General features: G+C 37.1%; 1 non-coding gene across 1 annotated transcript; it reads right to left on the bottom strand.

The window, feature by feature from the left end:
- Positions 1-13,899: 13,899 nt before the first annotated feature.
- LOC141723241 (small nucleolar RNA R71) lies at positions 13,900-14,006 on the bottom strand. The gene has a single exon (XR_012576226.1). It is a non-coding gene; the product is annotated as a small nucleolar RNA R71 (small nucleolar RNA).
- Positions 14,007-17,370: the final 3,364 nt, after the last annotated feature.

Genomic DNA, 17,370 nt, shown 5'->3' with positions numbered 1-17,370 from the left:
TTACTTGATAAATTTACAGTTAATTGCCATTATCTGCCACAAGTTATAATTATACATAATTGATTCTCGAAAGTAGATGGTCTGATCTACAATAGATCTACCTCTGCAGCTATAGCAGCTACAACATCAACGGGAAGACGCAGGACGCTTCCCACGCGCTTGCGCTGGGTCTGCTGGAGTCTGGCCATCTTTCCTAACTGTTGTTGTGTGATGAAGAAATAAAGCAAGGGTGAGCAGCAAGCCCACCAAAATAATATGTATAATGATTAACAATATATGAGTCTTCTCATAGTACTCATGAAAGTCTTGGTCAAAAGAAATGAACCAAGTTGATATCTTAATGCGATGAAGTCGCAAAATATTCAGTGTATATATATATATTCATATATACTTTTCAAAATATTGGAAGTCCTCTTCCATGCATAATACACACACAGTTCCAGTGTATAACTGTATAAAAATATCGTTGCAAGGTGATCTCATATATCTAACCTTGTCTCAACATTATTCTGAAAATCTTTATCATGCATAAGATAATCATTTACTAGATATAAGTTTAAAAGATGAAGTTACCAGATACTCCAATATACTTATATCTTTTCCAAATACTACTTGAACTACCACCGTTCAAGTTATAATTAGTTCAAAAGTTCATCACATAGATGAGACTACAAGATAATACTTGAATAGATTCAACCTTTAAAATATCATCAAAATAAAATGAAGTTATGAGGTACTTCATTTGATGTAAACATCATTTTGAAAACTTGACCCTGCCAACACTCAACAATCGCCCAACCGTAGCCTTTCTATCGAAGTGCTCTGGGTAGTGTTGCAGAAATTATCCAATTGGATGATGAACTCATTACGGGAGTTTGCCGCGCCAGGAAGACCACTTACGATGATCAGTCGTAGTAGTACAACCCCACCATTTTCTACATGTAGAGGAGAACCTGTCGGATTTACTTGTCAACCGAACACTGAACTCCTAAGGAATGGACCACCTTAGCGGAACTTCCAGGCCATTTGGGCCAATATAATAAGGCTGGGCCGGCGCTACTCGACCACTTACGCCACTCCTAGTTCAGATGAAATCCATGACTCTGAAACGTAAAGCTCGTTTCCCCCCTTTCCCCAAGTAGAAACTTGTTGATACGGCTCCACCAAGAAGTCGTACCTAGTTGGAAAGGAAAACTCACCGATATTTCCCAGGCGATGCCTGTTAATGGATTAACTTGTTCCAAGAATTTTACTTCCCGAATATTGGGTAAGTAATCAAAAACTCTTTTACCAAGACAGCAACCTTGTTACGAATATAAAACACACCACCGAGCCGGATCCCCCAGGTTTTGAGCGAGTATTTAAATCCCCTTTTTAAAAGGAAGATCTTAAATATAAAAATAGTTTTGGGATCCGCTCTAACTTTTGAAAATCATTTTAAAGACTCGAAAACACTTTAAAGAGTGTTTGGAGTAAAACTGATTTAATGAAGTAAATCAGTCCCCAGAATATTTAGAAAATGTCTGAATATTATTATTTAAATAATATTCCCATAAAAAAATAATCTTTATAAAATAATTGAAGTAGAAGTATTAAAACTTATACTTGAAATGAATAGCAAATAATCAAAGATATACTTATACGAAAGTAATATCTTTATTTGAATAATCAAAAATAAGTTTGATTATCGACACCTTATTCTTTAATAAAATAAAGAATATATCTCAGCAAATAATCGGAGTCATAGATCCTCAAATGAATATTCAAATAATATTCAATAAATAAAATAAGCTGAGTCATAATACCTCGAATGAATATTATAAATAATATTCATTAAATAAAATAAAGGAGTCATACATCCTCAAATGAATATTCAAATAATATTCAATAAATAATGTAAAGGAGTCATACGCCTTCGAATAATATTCGAAATAATATTCAATAATAAAATAAAGTTAAAGTTATCGAATAAACCTTATTCGATTAATAGTTTTAAAAACTATATCCATATATATATATATATATAAATAAATATATATATATATATACTCGGGAACATCGACTCCCGGTTTAGAAATATGTTCACCTTTTATCCCCTATACTAAGGGTATACGCAACTACTTGCTTATTTCTAGCATAGGTATTATGCAACTATAAGCATTGAAATCAACAGATAGATAACCAGATTACGAAACAGACATGCATATATACCATATTAGCATGCTCCAATATATCGCAAAATTTGCTAATAACAATCATGCAATATCACAAGATAATGCATATACATATATTTACATCACAACAACAGTATAACGGGTAGAAAACTTGCCTGAGCGACTGGGGTTACGAATGGCTCGGGACGAGTCTGGTAACCTATAAACAACAAGTAAGTTGGAATTAAACCAAAGTCACTTGTAAATCTATACTTTAACTAACTTAGACTCTAACGCTTGTTTTGCGCTCACTGATTCGCTTAAGCCACTCGGGTACCCTCGGCTCCACCATTTTTAATAATTTAACCTTTACGAGTTTTAAAGCGATTCCTTCGCGAGTGTCTTACCAACTGCCTAACACACTTACCATAAATGTTTCATACATTAATTAACCCTTTTTGGTCTTTAATCTATGTTTCAAAGTAAGGCGAGGGGAAAAGTTTCGTTCGCGAAACGCCGTTACTTGAAACGGTCGTTTCTCCTAAACCGTGCATCGGAATCGAACGAACTACATATCAAAACGAAGCTCGTAACATGAGCTATCTAAAAATGGAAGTGGTCATAATCTAGCAGGGGGTTCTCGGGTCCTAATGTTATGCACAAAAACAGTCTACACGAAATCGGACGTTACGACGGCTATGTTTACGCGATTTCCCAAACTTTAAACCATTCAATACCAACCACAAATCAACCCCAAGTCAATCATACAACCAATATCCCTCCAAACCACATCATAACAGCCCCAACAAATCCACATTAACCATTTATACTTATTCCTCACATGAACTAAAGGCTTTACTTAGGTTCTTTAACTAATTACCAAGATTTACAACTCCAACAATGCAATAAAACCAACTAATCTCTACAAACTCAACCAAACCTCAACCAATCAAGCATCATGCTTCACATATGCTATATCAAACACATTCAATCCTAATTACTCAAAACTAAAGCTAGGGTTTGTAGTTTATACCTTCCTTGGAGAGTGGAGAATCAAGAGAATGGCTTGGAATCACCTTTAAAGCCCTTATCCAAGCTTAATCTAAACAAAACTTCAAGAACACAAATTTTAGTTCTTGAAAACACTATTCACCATCTTCTTTCATGATTTATAGAAAAAGATTGGCTTGGAATTAGAAGCTTAAACTTATAGGAAGTATGTAACTATCCATGGGGAAGCTTAGATAATTACCTTGCTAAATAGTAAGTGGAGGAGCTTGGACTTCCCATTTCTTAAGAAAAAACCCGAGAGCATGAAGAAGAAGAAGAGAGATTTTTGTGTTTTGGCTTGATTTGCTTTTGGTTGGTTGATTTTTGTTGTTTGCTTTAGTGAATTACCTAGTTGCCCTTGGTTTTGTGTGGTTAAAAAGTCACCACATCTCCTTCCTTTCTTGTCATGCCTATGTCATCCTCATGATGTCATCCTCCCTTCCTTGTCCTCTTTCTATTGGTTGGATGACATCATTCCCACTAATCCCTTTGATTAACTTCCTAATCGTTTGCCTAATGACCGCTGATCTGTTATACGGTTCGCTTAACTTTCGTTTTCGTTTATCGTTTGAGGGATCATACCCGGGATCTTATTACTTAGGTTCCCTTAACCTTTCTCAATATATTATATTCCTTTTATGATCCTCTCCTATAATCCTTTTATTTAAATCCTTTTTATCCTGTTACCTTTTTCTCAAATCTTTCCGTATCTAGTGTATTTCCGGGAAAAATCAAAGTGTTCGGATTTGGATTCTGACGATCTTTACATACACTTATATCCCATATAAAGTACTAATAAAATCTCAGAATATCCATATCAGAACCCCTACATAGTGTGGCATGAACAGTTTTCTCATTCAGCAAAAACACTATTCATAAGGGTTTCAAAAATTTCCAAAAATTGGGGTTATTATAGTCTCTCCTCCTTAAAAGGATTCCGTCCCGGAATCGGATAGAAATAAATAGGGATACTTTCTTAGTATTGCACTTTCTAACTCTCAAGTCAATTTTCCCACATTGTGGTTCTACCATCAAACTCTTACTAGTTTGATAACCCTTCTCCTAAGCACTCGTTCCTTTTCACTCTATAACCCTTCCTGGTTGCTCCATATAGGTTACGTCGGGTTGCATATCTATGCGCTCATATGCCCCTATTTATCTGGCATCTGAATTACACTTCCTTAACATTGATACGTGAAACACGTTACGACCTGCTACATGTTCGGGGTTAGGGCTAGCTCATATGCTAACTTCCCAAACGTCTTAATATATCCAAGGGTCCAACAAATTGTAGACTTATCTTTCCTTTCTTTTCGAACCTCATCAATCCTTTCCAAGGGATACCTATAACATTACTAGGTCCCCTATTTCATACTCTTTATTCTTTCATGTCAAATCAACATACTTATCATGACCATCTTGGGCTACTACCAGCCGTCCTCTGATTAGATCTATCATATCCTTGGTCCTTTGGACTACTGCGGGTCCGAGCATCTTGCGCTCTACAACTTCATCCTAACATAAGGGAGATCGACATTGTCTTCCCTCAATGATCTCATAAGGCGACATCTCGATAATGACATATGATCTATTGTCGTAAGATAACTCAATCCGAATTAAGTGATCATTCCAAATTCTTTCAAGTCTATTGCACAGACTCTCATTATTGCTTTTAACATTAGAGCTTCTGCTTCTCAATACCCATTCTTTTCCAGTTCGTAATCGCTACTACCTTCCGTTCCTAATATTATACTGGTTATACTTTTGCTCGTTAGCGTTCTATAACCTTTTAATAACCACGTCAACCTTAGTATCACGAATGTGTTCCCATTCCGCATACTACCACCACTTTATTACTCCTTTATCAGTTGCTTCTATTTTCCAAAATTTGATCAATCAAATAGAAGTAAAGGAATTTGTTGAGAGATCACTAAGATCATGAACACTTGTTATATCGCATAGTTAGTACAGAAGGTGGCCAGCCTTTAGTACTTGACAAGCAATTAAACAGTAGCTGGTATCCTACTAGGCTTCTATCACACAGATAGATAGTCATTCGGCAATACCTCCCCTTTCTGGAAGGGTTGTTCTTCTCAGCTTACATGAAATGAAAAGAAGAGAAAAGAACGAACTGAAGAGAATTGTATATATGAAAAAAATATACTGCCACAAAATATCTGGCTTGGAATCTACCTCTGAACTATAGAGGTTTGTCATAGGAGAACAAAACATATATGTATTTATATCAACATCAAGTATTATAGCATCGTATTTCACGTGCCTAAATATTTTCGTTATCCCGTCCATCATTCTATGGACCCATGCTCTTCCTCGAGCTTATACACAATTACCTTTGAAACTCCCTCGACATCGAAAATCGAAAATCGAATCTGGGATCTCATTCTAGACATCATCGTTACTCGAATTCTAGCTTGCACCGCAACCTTCCTCGTATAATAATACGACTTTCTATTGATAAGAAAGAATAATAATTCACTATGTAGATATTCTACTTAATTAGTTTATTAATGATAACTTATACACTACCACGACCCGATTAGTGGTACTCAATCTCAACACCCATTCCAATACAACTCTCACGGTTGTAATCAGCTCAATACTCGCAGAATCATTGCTGCCTTACTATGGTCCACCACTGACCTACTGTCGTCATTCATTTTCCATGAAGTCTTAATAGCTAACCATACGGAGTCCATACAGGTCGTATCTAATTCTCCTAAGGAGTTAACATAACCACCAATCACAATTCATGAAGAACACTCCAAACTCTGACGTACTTTCATGACATGAAGCAGATAAAATTGCAGAAGAGTTTCAATCAAAGCAACGATAGCAGGTTAATACCATTTTTAATCATATGCCTTAGATAGAAGACTTAACTCAAAGGTTCGTCTAGTCCTTTTTGGAAACATGGTCCTGGCTTATTCTCAAGATAGTACCTCCTAAGATAGATAGCCCGTTCATGGCGATTACACGAATTAAACCTTTGCCAACTACTATTACGGTTGGGTATTGCACAGTCATCAGAAGGAATGTCAATCTTCCAAACCATAATACAATCTGCATAGCTTTAACCATCATCATTGTATTCCTTTGGCACAAGCGCCTATAATTATCCTCTTACCTTTAAAGTGTCGGCCACCTCTTTGGCCTTTCCTGATAGTAAAATTTCCTTACAGTCAATGTCATTTTAACCACCTCCAAATAAATTTTTCCACCTTATTTCAATCACAGCTTATGTGAAAATGTTTTCCTTAAAATCTGATGAGTAAAAAAAAATCACCATTTTTCCATAAGTTATTGCCTCAGTCTTTAGAGGTTAATCACTGTCATGGCTGACTCTCAATCATAATTAGAACATCTTTTATCTTAAGTCCTAATTGCCCTGAACAATTTCGACCATTATTGGTTCGATCCATACCTTCTCGTGGTTTAACACGTGCCTCACTTGGCATCATTATAATTACGTCATATTTCCTTTATCAACATTTCCATTCTTGAGAATTTTGAATATTACCTTTCTCATTGCAAAACCTCTAAGTTTATCCTTGAATCGTTCCTCCTGTATTCCCTAGATACAGGGCATATCAAAATACCATTCACTATTACTAGAACCATTGTCTATATACTTCTGAAAAATTTCTCCACTGATCCTTAAAGGTCATCATTACCCTAATATTTTCCAATTCATACTGTCAAAACTCATACTATCCCTATTAAGGGTGAAATGCCAACCTGTATGCATTCCCCTAGGATTCATTTTAAGTTACCAATGTTCTATCCTTAATTCCACCTTTAAAAGGTACCTGCATCCTTCCATGGATAAATCAAGTCATATATCCTTGATAGATTATCTTATTCATCATTCCCACCTCGATAGTCTATACCTAACTTCATAATAGCATCCTTATTCAAATTGAGGTCAATCCATATGGCCTCCAAAAGATAACAATGGTCATCTGCTTTTCTTTCCTGATTTGGTAATGATAACATGGATGTTCTGGAAGATATTGGTCATGTTCAACGTGAACTTCTTTTTAATAATTCCTTATTTACTTTTGCTGTTTATCTCAACAGTCATCTCAATGTTGGGATATCTCTCATACCTGGCGTCTCCCTTTCTGGGTATCGAGCCACCGGTCTTACACTTCACATTCTTGAAGGTTACTTCCTTCATCCAATTTTCCTAATTTCTTACTTCCTTGTCTCCTCAGTCTATCTGCGTCTCATTATTTATCCTTCGAATTATCTCAAGGTTTCCTTGAATCTTCCCAACTTACAGGGGATAAAATATATGTATCTCTTATACCTTCAACCATCAATTTAACTCATGGTGAATCACTCTCATCCGGACGATTACATACTTTTCTATTTCTATTTCTACGAGTCTTTAGGGTTTCCTCATACCCAACTCCCTTATCATTCCTCAACTCTCTTGCCTTTATATTCCTTTCTCTTATCGTTATTTCATTAACCAACACAACATAAGCATTGATTTCAAACATCCCGTCATTCTGGATTCGTGTCTTCAGAACGAATCTTGATAACTTTTACAACTTAGATTCATAATTTATCATACTCGTCTGCCTTTGTTCTGGCTCTTAAGCTTTTACACTATCTCCATAACCTTGGGAAGTACTTTCCTGAAAACAATTGACTGAACTTAAATCAGTTTATTATAATCTCTTGCTCCGTGCCTTCCTTGGCCTTTCACCAACGGGTGGTCTCTCTCTTAGGAGGGTAAGTGACAAAACAGTCTTTTGTGGTTCGTCAATCATTTAGAATCTCAAATGATTCATCTATTTCCTTTAGCCAGGCTCTTGCCTCGACTGGGTCAGCTTGTTCCTTGGAACTCTGAGAGCTTAGCGACTTAAAGTTCATGAAAGAATTTCTCACCGCACTGTCTCCTCAGGGTGGTGGTTGGGGATAATAGTCTAAGTTCTTTTTATACAGGTCCATGAATTGCCGTATAGGAGTACCGTCTCGGGTCCCCTTTCCTTACTCGACTTTCTGTTTCCTTAGTATGAAATGTTTCATCCTACTCCCCATAATTGGGGTCATCTTTTAATTTAAAATCCTCATTTTCCACTCCATTATGTCATGGGTTCCTTCTATCTTGATGGCGACCTCCCTGATTATCACGTTCAGGGTTTGCTCTAAATCTTATTCCTCAAACCATGGCTCTCATCTAAGTTCTCATCCTTACGCTCTTGAACTTTCGGAACCCAAATTCTATAGGAATACCTCATTATTCCCTTATCATCTTTCTCGATATTAATCTTTTATCTAATTGTTGGCTCTCTGCCTTTATTCATAACTTTTTCTGGCACAATATGATCTTTTCCAATAATTCGGGCTGTATTGCAATCTCAAACAGCTTTTCGGTACCGGCTCCGGTTACCTTCACTACTATTTCCAAAATCTCTTATAAACTCTCCCAAAGACATTATCATCTTGAGTCTCTCCTTTTTACTAAGGGCATCAGCCACCACATTGGCTTTCCTCGAATGATAAAGAATCTGCCAATCATAATTCTTGATTAGCTCTAACCGCCTCCTCTGGCGTATGTTGAGCTCTTTCTACGTAAGAATGTACTAGAGCACTTATGGCTTAGGTAATTCTCGCACTTCTCTCCATACAAGTAGTGCCTCCAATCTTTAGGGTAAAACTATTGCCACGAGCCTAAGCTCATGGGCGGTGATATCAAATTTCATATTACCTTAATTGTCTTGACGCAGACGCGATTATCTTGTTGTGCTAAGAAGCACCCTAATTCCTTATGCGAAGCGTCACTTACAAATCACAAAATCTCCTTTTTCCATCCGGCAATGCCAGCATAGGGGCCATCACCAACCTCTGCTTCAGTTCTTGAAAGTTGTTCTCGTATTTCTCTGTCCATTCGAACTTCTCAGTCTTACGAGTAAGCCGCGTTAAAGGGGCTACTATCTTTACAACTTGAACGAACCTCCGGTAGTGACCGGCCAATCCTACCTCTGGTAGTCGACCAAACCATGATCATCAATTCATCAGTGGTCCTTTATCCAATCCTGTCAGGATCCTCCATGGGGTCCTTCTCAACAACTATCCCTACTAGGACAACATCCTTAATATCAACATCATCCGGTCCTGCATTAGGACACTCTATCGGATCCACAATCTGATCTCCAATAACTAATAAAACATCATCGCGTTGATGTTCCTCAACTTCAGGGTTCGGAGTCCCGCTACCATATACGATAACGAACTACGCTCCTATCACGATATTTATAAGGGTTCCCATAAGGGTTTTAACCGTCAGTACTACGTTAGGTAGCCCGACTATGAACTTGGCAAGAGTTCTTATTATCTTAGTGAATCTTATTATCTTAACGTCCCATCATCTCTGAGGTTTATAACGCTTAGCTCTGATACCAATTCTGTAACGCCCCCAGATCCGGGGTCGGGGATCCGGGTCGTCACGGTCTTTCTTTCCACAATATCACTTCACTTAATTAATAAATAACCTTATGCTGTGACCCCACACTAACACACACCACAACCCGTTATAGTCTCAGAGATGAAATTTAAATAAGTACAAGTCTTTGAATCCACAATTTAAAAGTTATTACAACCCAAAATGATTACTTGATAAATTTACAGTTAATTGCCATTATCTGCCACAAGTTATAATTATACATAATTGATTCTCGAAAGTAGATGGTCTGATCTACAATAGATCTACCTCTGCAGCTATAGCAGCTACAACATCAACGGGAAGACGCATGACGCTTCCCACGCGCTTGCGCTGGGTCTGCTGGAGTCTAGCCATCTTTCCTAACTGTTGTTGTGTGATGAAGAAATAAAGCAAGGGTGAGCAGCAAGCCCACCAAAATAATATGTATAATGATTAACAATATATGAGTCTTCTCATAGTACTCATGAAAGTCTTGGTCAAAAGAAATGAACCAAGTTGATATCTTAATGCGATGAAGTCGCAAAATATTCAGTGTATATATATATATTCATATATACTTTTCAAAATATTGGAAGTCCTCTTCCATGCATAATACACACACAGTTCCAGTGTATAACTGTATAAAAATATCGTTGCAAGGTGATCTCATATATCTAACCTTGTCTCAACATTATTCTGAAAATCTTTATCATGCATAAGATAATCATTTACTAGATATAAGTTTAAAAGATGAAGTTACCAGATACTCCAATATACTTATATCTTTTCCAAATACTACTTGAACTACCACCGTTCAAGTTATAATTAGTTCAAAAGTTCATCACATAGATGAGACTACAAGATAATACTTGAATAGATTCAACCTTTAAAATATCATCAAAATAAAATGAAGTTATGAGGTACTTCATTTGATGTAAACATCATTTTGAAAACTTGACCCTACCAACACTCAACAATCGCCCAACCGTAGCCTTTCTATCGAAGTGCTCTGGGTAGTGTTGCAGAAATTATCCAATTGGATGATGAACTCATTACGGGAGTTTGCCGCGCCAGGAAGACCACTTACGATGATCAGTCGTAGTAGTACAACCCCACCATTTTCTACATGTAGAGGAGAACCTGTCGGATTTACTTGTCAACCGAACACTGAACTCCTAAGGAATGGACCGCCTTAGCGGAACTTCCAGGCCATTTGGGCCAATATAATAAGGCTGGGCCGGCGCTACTCGACCACTTACGCCACTCCTAGTTCAGATGAAATCCATGACTCTGAAACGTAAAGCTCGTTTCCCCCTTTCCCCAAGTAGAAACTTGTTGATACGGCTCCACCAAGAAGTCGTACCTAGTTGGAAAGGAAAACTCACCGATATTTCCCAGGCGATGCCTGTTAATGGATTAACTTGTTCCAAGAATTTTACTTCCCGAATATTGGGTAAGTAATCAAAAACTCTTTTACCAAGACAGCAACCTTGTTGCGAATATAAAACACACCACCGAGCCGGATCCCCCAGGTTTTGAGCGAGTATTTAAATCCCCTTTTTAAAAGGAAGATCTTAAATATAAAAATAGTTTTGGGATCCGCTCTAACTTTTGAAAATCATTTTAAAGACTCGAAAACACTTTAAAGAGTGTTTGGAGTAAAACTGATTTAATGAAGTAAATCAGTCCCCAGAATATTTAGAAAATGTCTGAATATTATTATTTAAATAATATTCCCATAAAAAAATAATCTTTATAAAATAATTGAAGTAGAAGTATTAAAACTTATACTTGAAATGAATATCAAATAATCAAAGATATACTTATACGAAAGTAATATCTTTATTTGAATAATCAAAAATAAGTTTGATTATCGACACCTTATTCTTTAATAAAATAAAGAATATATCTCAGCAAATAATCGGAGTCATAGATCCTCAAATGAATATTCAAATAATATTCAATAAATAAAATAAGCTGAGTCATAATACCTCGAATGAATATTATAAATAATATTCATTAAATAAAATAAAGGAGTCATACATCCTCAAATGAATATTCAAATAATATTCAATAAATAATGTAAAGGAGTCATACGCCTTCGAATAATATTCGAAATAATATTCAATAATAAAATAAAGTTAAAGTTATTGAATAAACCTTATTCGATTAATAGTTTTAAAAACTATATCCATATATATATATATATAAATAAATATATATATATATATATATACTCGGGAACATCGACTCCCGGTTTAGAAATATGTTCACCTTTTATCCCCTATACTAAGGGTATAGGCACCTACTTGCTTATTTCTAGCATAGGTATTATGCAACTATAAGCATTGAAATCAACAGATAGATAACCAGATTACGAAACAGACATGCATATATACCATATTAGCATGCTCCAATATATCGCAAAATTTGCTAATAACAATCATGCAATATCACAAGATAATGCATATACATATATTTACATCACAACAACAGTATAACGGGTAGAAAACTTGCCTGAGCGACTGGGGTTACGAATGGCTCGGGACGAGTCTGGTAACCTATAAACAACAAGTAAGTTGGAATTAAACCAAAGTCACTTGTAAATCTATACTTTAACTAACTTAGTCGCTGAAAAAGCCTTTTTGAGTAGAATTTGACGATTTTAAGGGTCCAGGTCCACTAGGGGCGTATATATACTTAAAAAAAAGGGTTTTCATCATCCGGGAAGATTGGGATACCAAGGAGAAGACCTAGAAGCACAGAACAACTCTGAAAAAGAAGATCTTGTTTTCAACTTGTGATTCTTTGAATTAGTTGTAACTTTGGATGCTCGTTTTCGTTCTTGTTGAACCTAGATCTCGTTTATTCGTACTTTGATTATTATTTAGTTTATTAAGACCTTGTTTATACCATGATTTCATTGGAACCCATGGTGACGATGAGTTCGATTATAGGCTAATCGTTGTCATGGGATTCTAGCGAATTTACTTATGGATTTCAATAATTAATTATTTTGATATCTTGGTGTGTGGTGATTGTATGATATCCTAGTATTGGTTGTGCTTATTCATTTTATGTGTGTAGCTAACATATAAGATAGCGTGTTAATCTCTATTGAAGCGAAAGTGAATATAAGGGTTTAGAACTTGCCATGCTAGCGTAGGTTCATGTACGTGTATGCATGATTCGTAGGTAACTCTAACCGTTTTACTTGCCCTATGTAATCAAGATAGATAACTTGTGTTTAAACCATTATGTTGTCAAATTCTATAGATATATAGGGTCTTAATATAATTGGTGCCTATTCAGCTTCTATCTCTTTTGTGGATGTCTGGTAGAATGGTACTCGTGCAACGAAAGTTGGGATTTATCAGTTTCGTGTTATCTGATTAGTGTCATCACCATCGCATGCTAAGGTTAAAAACAATAAGGCTATTGAATGAAGTATATAATGAAGTTAGAATCTCATGTTTGTCATATATAGTAATTCAACTTCAATTCTCTTAGTTAATGTTATTTAGTATAATCTCTTAGTTTAATAAAAACCCAATTTGTTATTTGTCTTAGCATTGAGCGATAACCATACATTGTTGCATAGGTGCATAAATTGAACTTAACCTAAACCAGTCTCTGTGGGAACGAATCTGATTTATATCTTATACTACTTGCGAACGCGTATACTTGCGTGAATATTAGCGTGTGTTTTCGCCCTAACAAGTTTTTGGCGCCGCTGCCGGGGACTCGGTGTTAATTTTTAGTTTATGTGCTTGTCATCAGTGGTCGTTAAAGTTCACTGACTCGGATTCTTTTACTTTCACAGTTTATTTGTTTGTGTTTCAGGTCATTACAATGGGAGATCCAGCAGCACGAACGAAAGCCTTGATGGATTTTTCTCAACCCAAGATCAATGACATTCAATCTAGCATTGTCCGGCCAACTATCACAGCTAATACCTTTGAGATCAAGCCTGGCATAATTCAATGGGTACAGACTTCAGTCCAGTTTGGGGGTTCTCCAACGGAAGATCCCAATACACACATTAGGGATTTCATTGAAATATGCGACACCTTCAAGTTCAACGGTGTTTCTGAAGATGCTGTGAAGCTGAGACTGTTCCCATTCTCTCTGAAGGACAAGGCTAAGAGCTGGTTACACTCTCTACCAGCTGGTTCGATTACTACTTGGGAAGATCTTGCTCAGAAGTTTCTTACTAAATTCTTCCCTATGGCGAAGACAGCTGCACTCAGGAATGCTATTACTCAATTTGCGCAGCAAACGGGAGAATCGCTAAGTGAAGCTTGGGAGCGCTACAAGGAGATGCTTAGGAAGTGTCCTCATCATGGAATTCCTGATTGGATGATCATCACTTATTTTTACAAAGGGTTGGGAGCACAGTCCAGACCCATGCTCGATGCAGCATCAGGCGGAACATTATGGGCAAAGAGCTATAAGGAAGCTTATGATCTAATTGAACTGATGGCTGCTAATGAATATCAGTATCCAACCCAGAGATATCCACAGGGCAAGGTAGCAGGAGTTCTTGAAGTGGATACAGCTACGGCTATCACTGCTCAACTAAAGGCGTTGTCTATGAAGATTGATTCTCTGGCTAACTATGGTGTTAAACAGATAATTAGTGTTTGTGAGCTGTGTGCAGGTCCGCATGCGACAGAACAATGCGCTATATCTAGCGACTCAGCTCAGTTTGTGAGCAACTTTCAGAGATCGCAGCAACCAGTTCCAGACACTTATCATCCTGACAACTGGAATCATCCTAACTTCAGCTGGAGCAACAATCAGAATGCGATGCAACAGCCATTCCAGCAGTTTGGAAATAAGCTATTCAACCCTCCTGGTTTTCAGCAACAAATTGCACCAAAACAACAACTCCTAATTCAACAACAAAATCATGATGCAGGTCTATCTTCGAATGAAAAATCTGAATTGGAGGAGTTGCGGCTTATGTACAAAAACCAGGCTATTTCCATCAAGACTCTGGAGAACCAAATAGGGCAAATTGCTAATGCCTTATTGAATCGGCCGCCAGGAATACTTCCTAGTGATACAGAAACAAATCCAGGCAAGAGGGAAGTTGAAGAACAGGTGAACGCTATCACCTTAAGGTCTGGAAAGGTCGCAAGCCCCCAAGTTCAGCAAGACGAAGAGCCTGAAAAGTCTCAAGTTCCAGAATCTGAAGTTTTGGCTGAAGAAGATGTGCAGAAGGAAGTAGAGGTGGAACCAAGGAAGACTACTGTGGAACACACTCCTCCTGAGAGTAATACAGGGGAGAAACAGATCTATCCTCCACCTCTTTTTCTTAAGAGGCTGCAGAAGAAAAAGCTGGATAAGCAATTTGCTAAGTTTCTGGAGGTGTTCAAGAAACTTCATATCAACATACCTTTCGCTGAAGCTCTTGAACAGATGCCTAGCTATGCGAGGCTTATGAAAGGTATTCTCTCTCAGAAAGTGAATCTCGATGACTTAGAGACCGTTGCTCTAACGGAGAAATGCAGTGCTGTGCTACAACAGAAGTTGCCTCCGAAGCTTAAAGATCCTGGAAGCTTCACTATTCCTTGCACCATCGGAAACTTGTCGTTCGACAAGTGTTTATGTGATTTAGGAGCTAGCATCAATCTGATGCCCTTATCTATCTTCAAGAAGCTTGGTCTGCCTGATCTGAAACCAACATACATGTCATGTTAACTAGCTGACCGTTCCATCGCTTATCCACGAGGTATAGTGGAGGATGTCTTGGTCAAGGTGGATAAACTCATCTTTCCTGCTGACTTTGTAATTCTTGATTTCGAGGAATATAAGAAGATTCCCATTATCTTGGGAAGACCATTCTTGGCTACAGGCCGAACTATGATTGATGTGCAAAAAGGAGAGCTTTCGATGAAGGTTTACGATCAAAAGGTCACTTTTAATGTGTTCAAGGAAATAAAGTTACCCACAACTAAAGAGGAGTGCTTTAAACTAGAGCAACTGCATGTTTTCAATGCACCTCCATGGAAGAGGAAGTTGGATATGCCATTCGATTCTCTTGGGTTAGCAGAGCTGAAAATTTCTCAGGAGCGTTTTGAACCATTTACTCAAGAAGCTCCCATACTTGAGCTCAACCGACAACCAAATCACTTGAGTTATTCATTCTTAGGTGCACCCCCTGACAAGGGGTTGGGATATATCTTTGATGATGTAGAGGGTAGCCGAATGGATCCTCCAGTGCCTATAGAGGGTTCTTCTCATGTGCAATAGGTAGTTGATAGGACTGGTGTTGGTGATGAGCAGTACAGGTGAGTAATTAGGCGTATGGAGGCCATGCACGACATTCACCGTCATTTTGCTGCAGCTTTGACACATGCTTTCGGTATTGTTGTTCGAGACACTGGTGGCGAGGTTGATTGGCCACCTGATCCTCCACCCGACGAGGGTGACTCTCCCGCTAATTAGGTATGCCTGAAATCCTTATTATTACCTTCAATGAGGACATTGAAATTTTAAGTTTGGCGGTGATAATGTAAGGATTAGTAGTGTGTGTCCATATAGATTCATATAGATTCATGTTGCATGTTTAGTTGTAGTTCATTCATATTTTTGTATGATTGTTCATTTAGGACATATTTGTTTGTTTTTATGTAATTTTATATAGTGCATTTTCATACATATTTAGCATGATCCCTTAAGATGAACTATGATATTTGATGAGTTGATGTTGATTTCAGTGTGGTGATGACGAATAGAGGGATGTTTAAGTCCTAATGAATTGATTTGCATGCCAGAAACAAATATTTTCACAAAGTCTTATAGGGTTTCTTTTGATCTAGATCATGATCATACTTGTTTGTTGTTGAGATTTAATCACTTGGTTATATTTAGAATTTGTGATCTTCTCGTAGTGACGTAAAAACACTGATTCTTTTTATCTGGAGAAAAACTTGGATTTCATTGCTAGTTGTTGTAAGGCTAGGCGTCAAATGGCTAGTAGTCGGCTCATATTTTTATGAGTAGTCTAGGGTTGAATGAGATGGAGCGAAACACACTCATTCAGAAATTGTTGAAAAAAAGGAAAAAAAAGAAAAAAAAGAAAAAAAAGAAAAAAAAAGAAAGAAAAAAAGTATGTGTTTAGCACAATTGATCAAGAGTGAGCTCTTTAATACTCGAGTTATTAAGTTCTAGAGGACTTTGTGCCTAGTGACCTAAGGCTTTTATAGTCTGGGATCCGCTAACCTAACGCTCGCTACATGGGTATTATTGTATAAGTCTTTTGGGACCTCATTCATTGCACGATCAAATAAGCATCTTTGCTATGTGTTCAATAATAGTGTGAATCCTTGTATAACTCTAGTAGAAAGGAGGTGTTGTGAGTCATAATGCGTTTATTGTCTATTCTGTTTATAAACTTTTGATTGTTTCGATGATAGATAAGTTATGGTTATTGATCTAGTATCGAGAGTATATCTGTTAAGCATCCACACACGCATGTTTCTGGTTTGTGAGTTGGTTTGTGGGATTTATTCAAACTCTGTTTCAAGTTATTGCATTCTTAGAGGCATTGGTTTATTCATTTGGTTATGGTTATTCTGAGGGGATCGATTGCATTATCATTTAGTTGCATTCACATAGTTGCATTCATGTATTAGGTTTGTTTTGTAGTTTTGAGTCTGTTTATGCTTGATGACAAGCATCGATTCAAGTTTGGGGGTGTGATAA

Source organism: Apium graveolens, chromosome 4 (genome assembly GCF_009905375.1).
Source record: "Apium graveolens cultivar Ventura chromosome 4, ASM990537v1, whole genome shotgun sequence".
Taxonomy (NCBI): Eukaryota; Viridiplantae; Streptophyta; class Magnoliopsida; order Apiales; family Apiaceae; genus Apium; species Apium graveolens.
The sequence above is the reverse complement of the archived record's forward strand: the minus strand, read 5'-3'. Positions and strand labels throughout refer to the sequence as shown.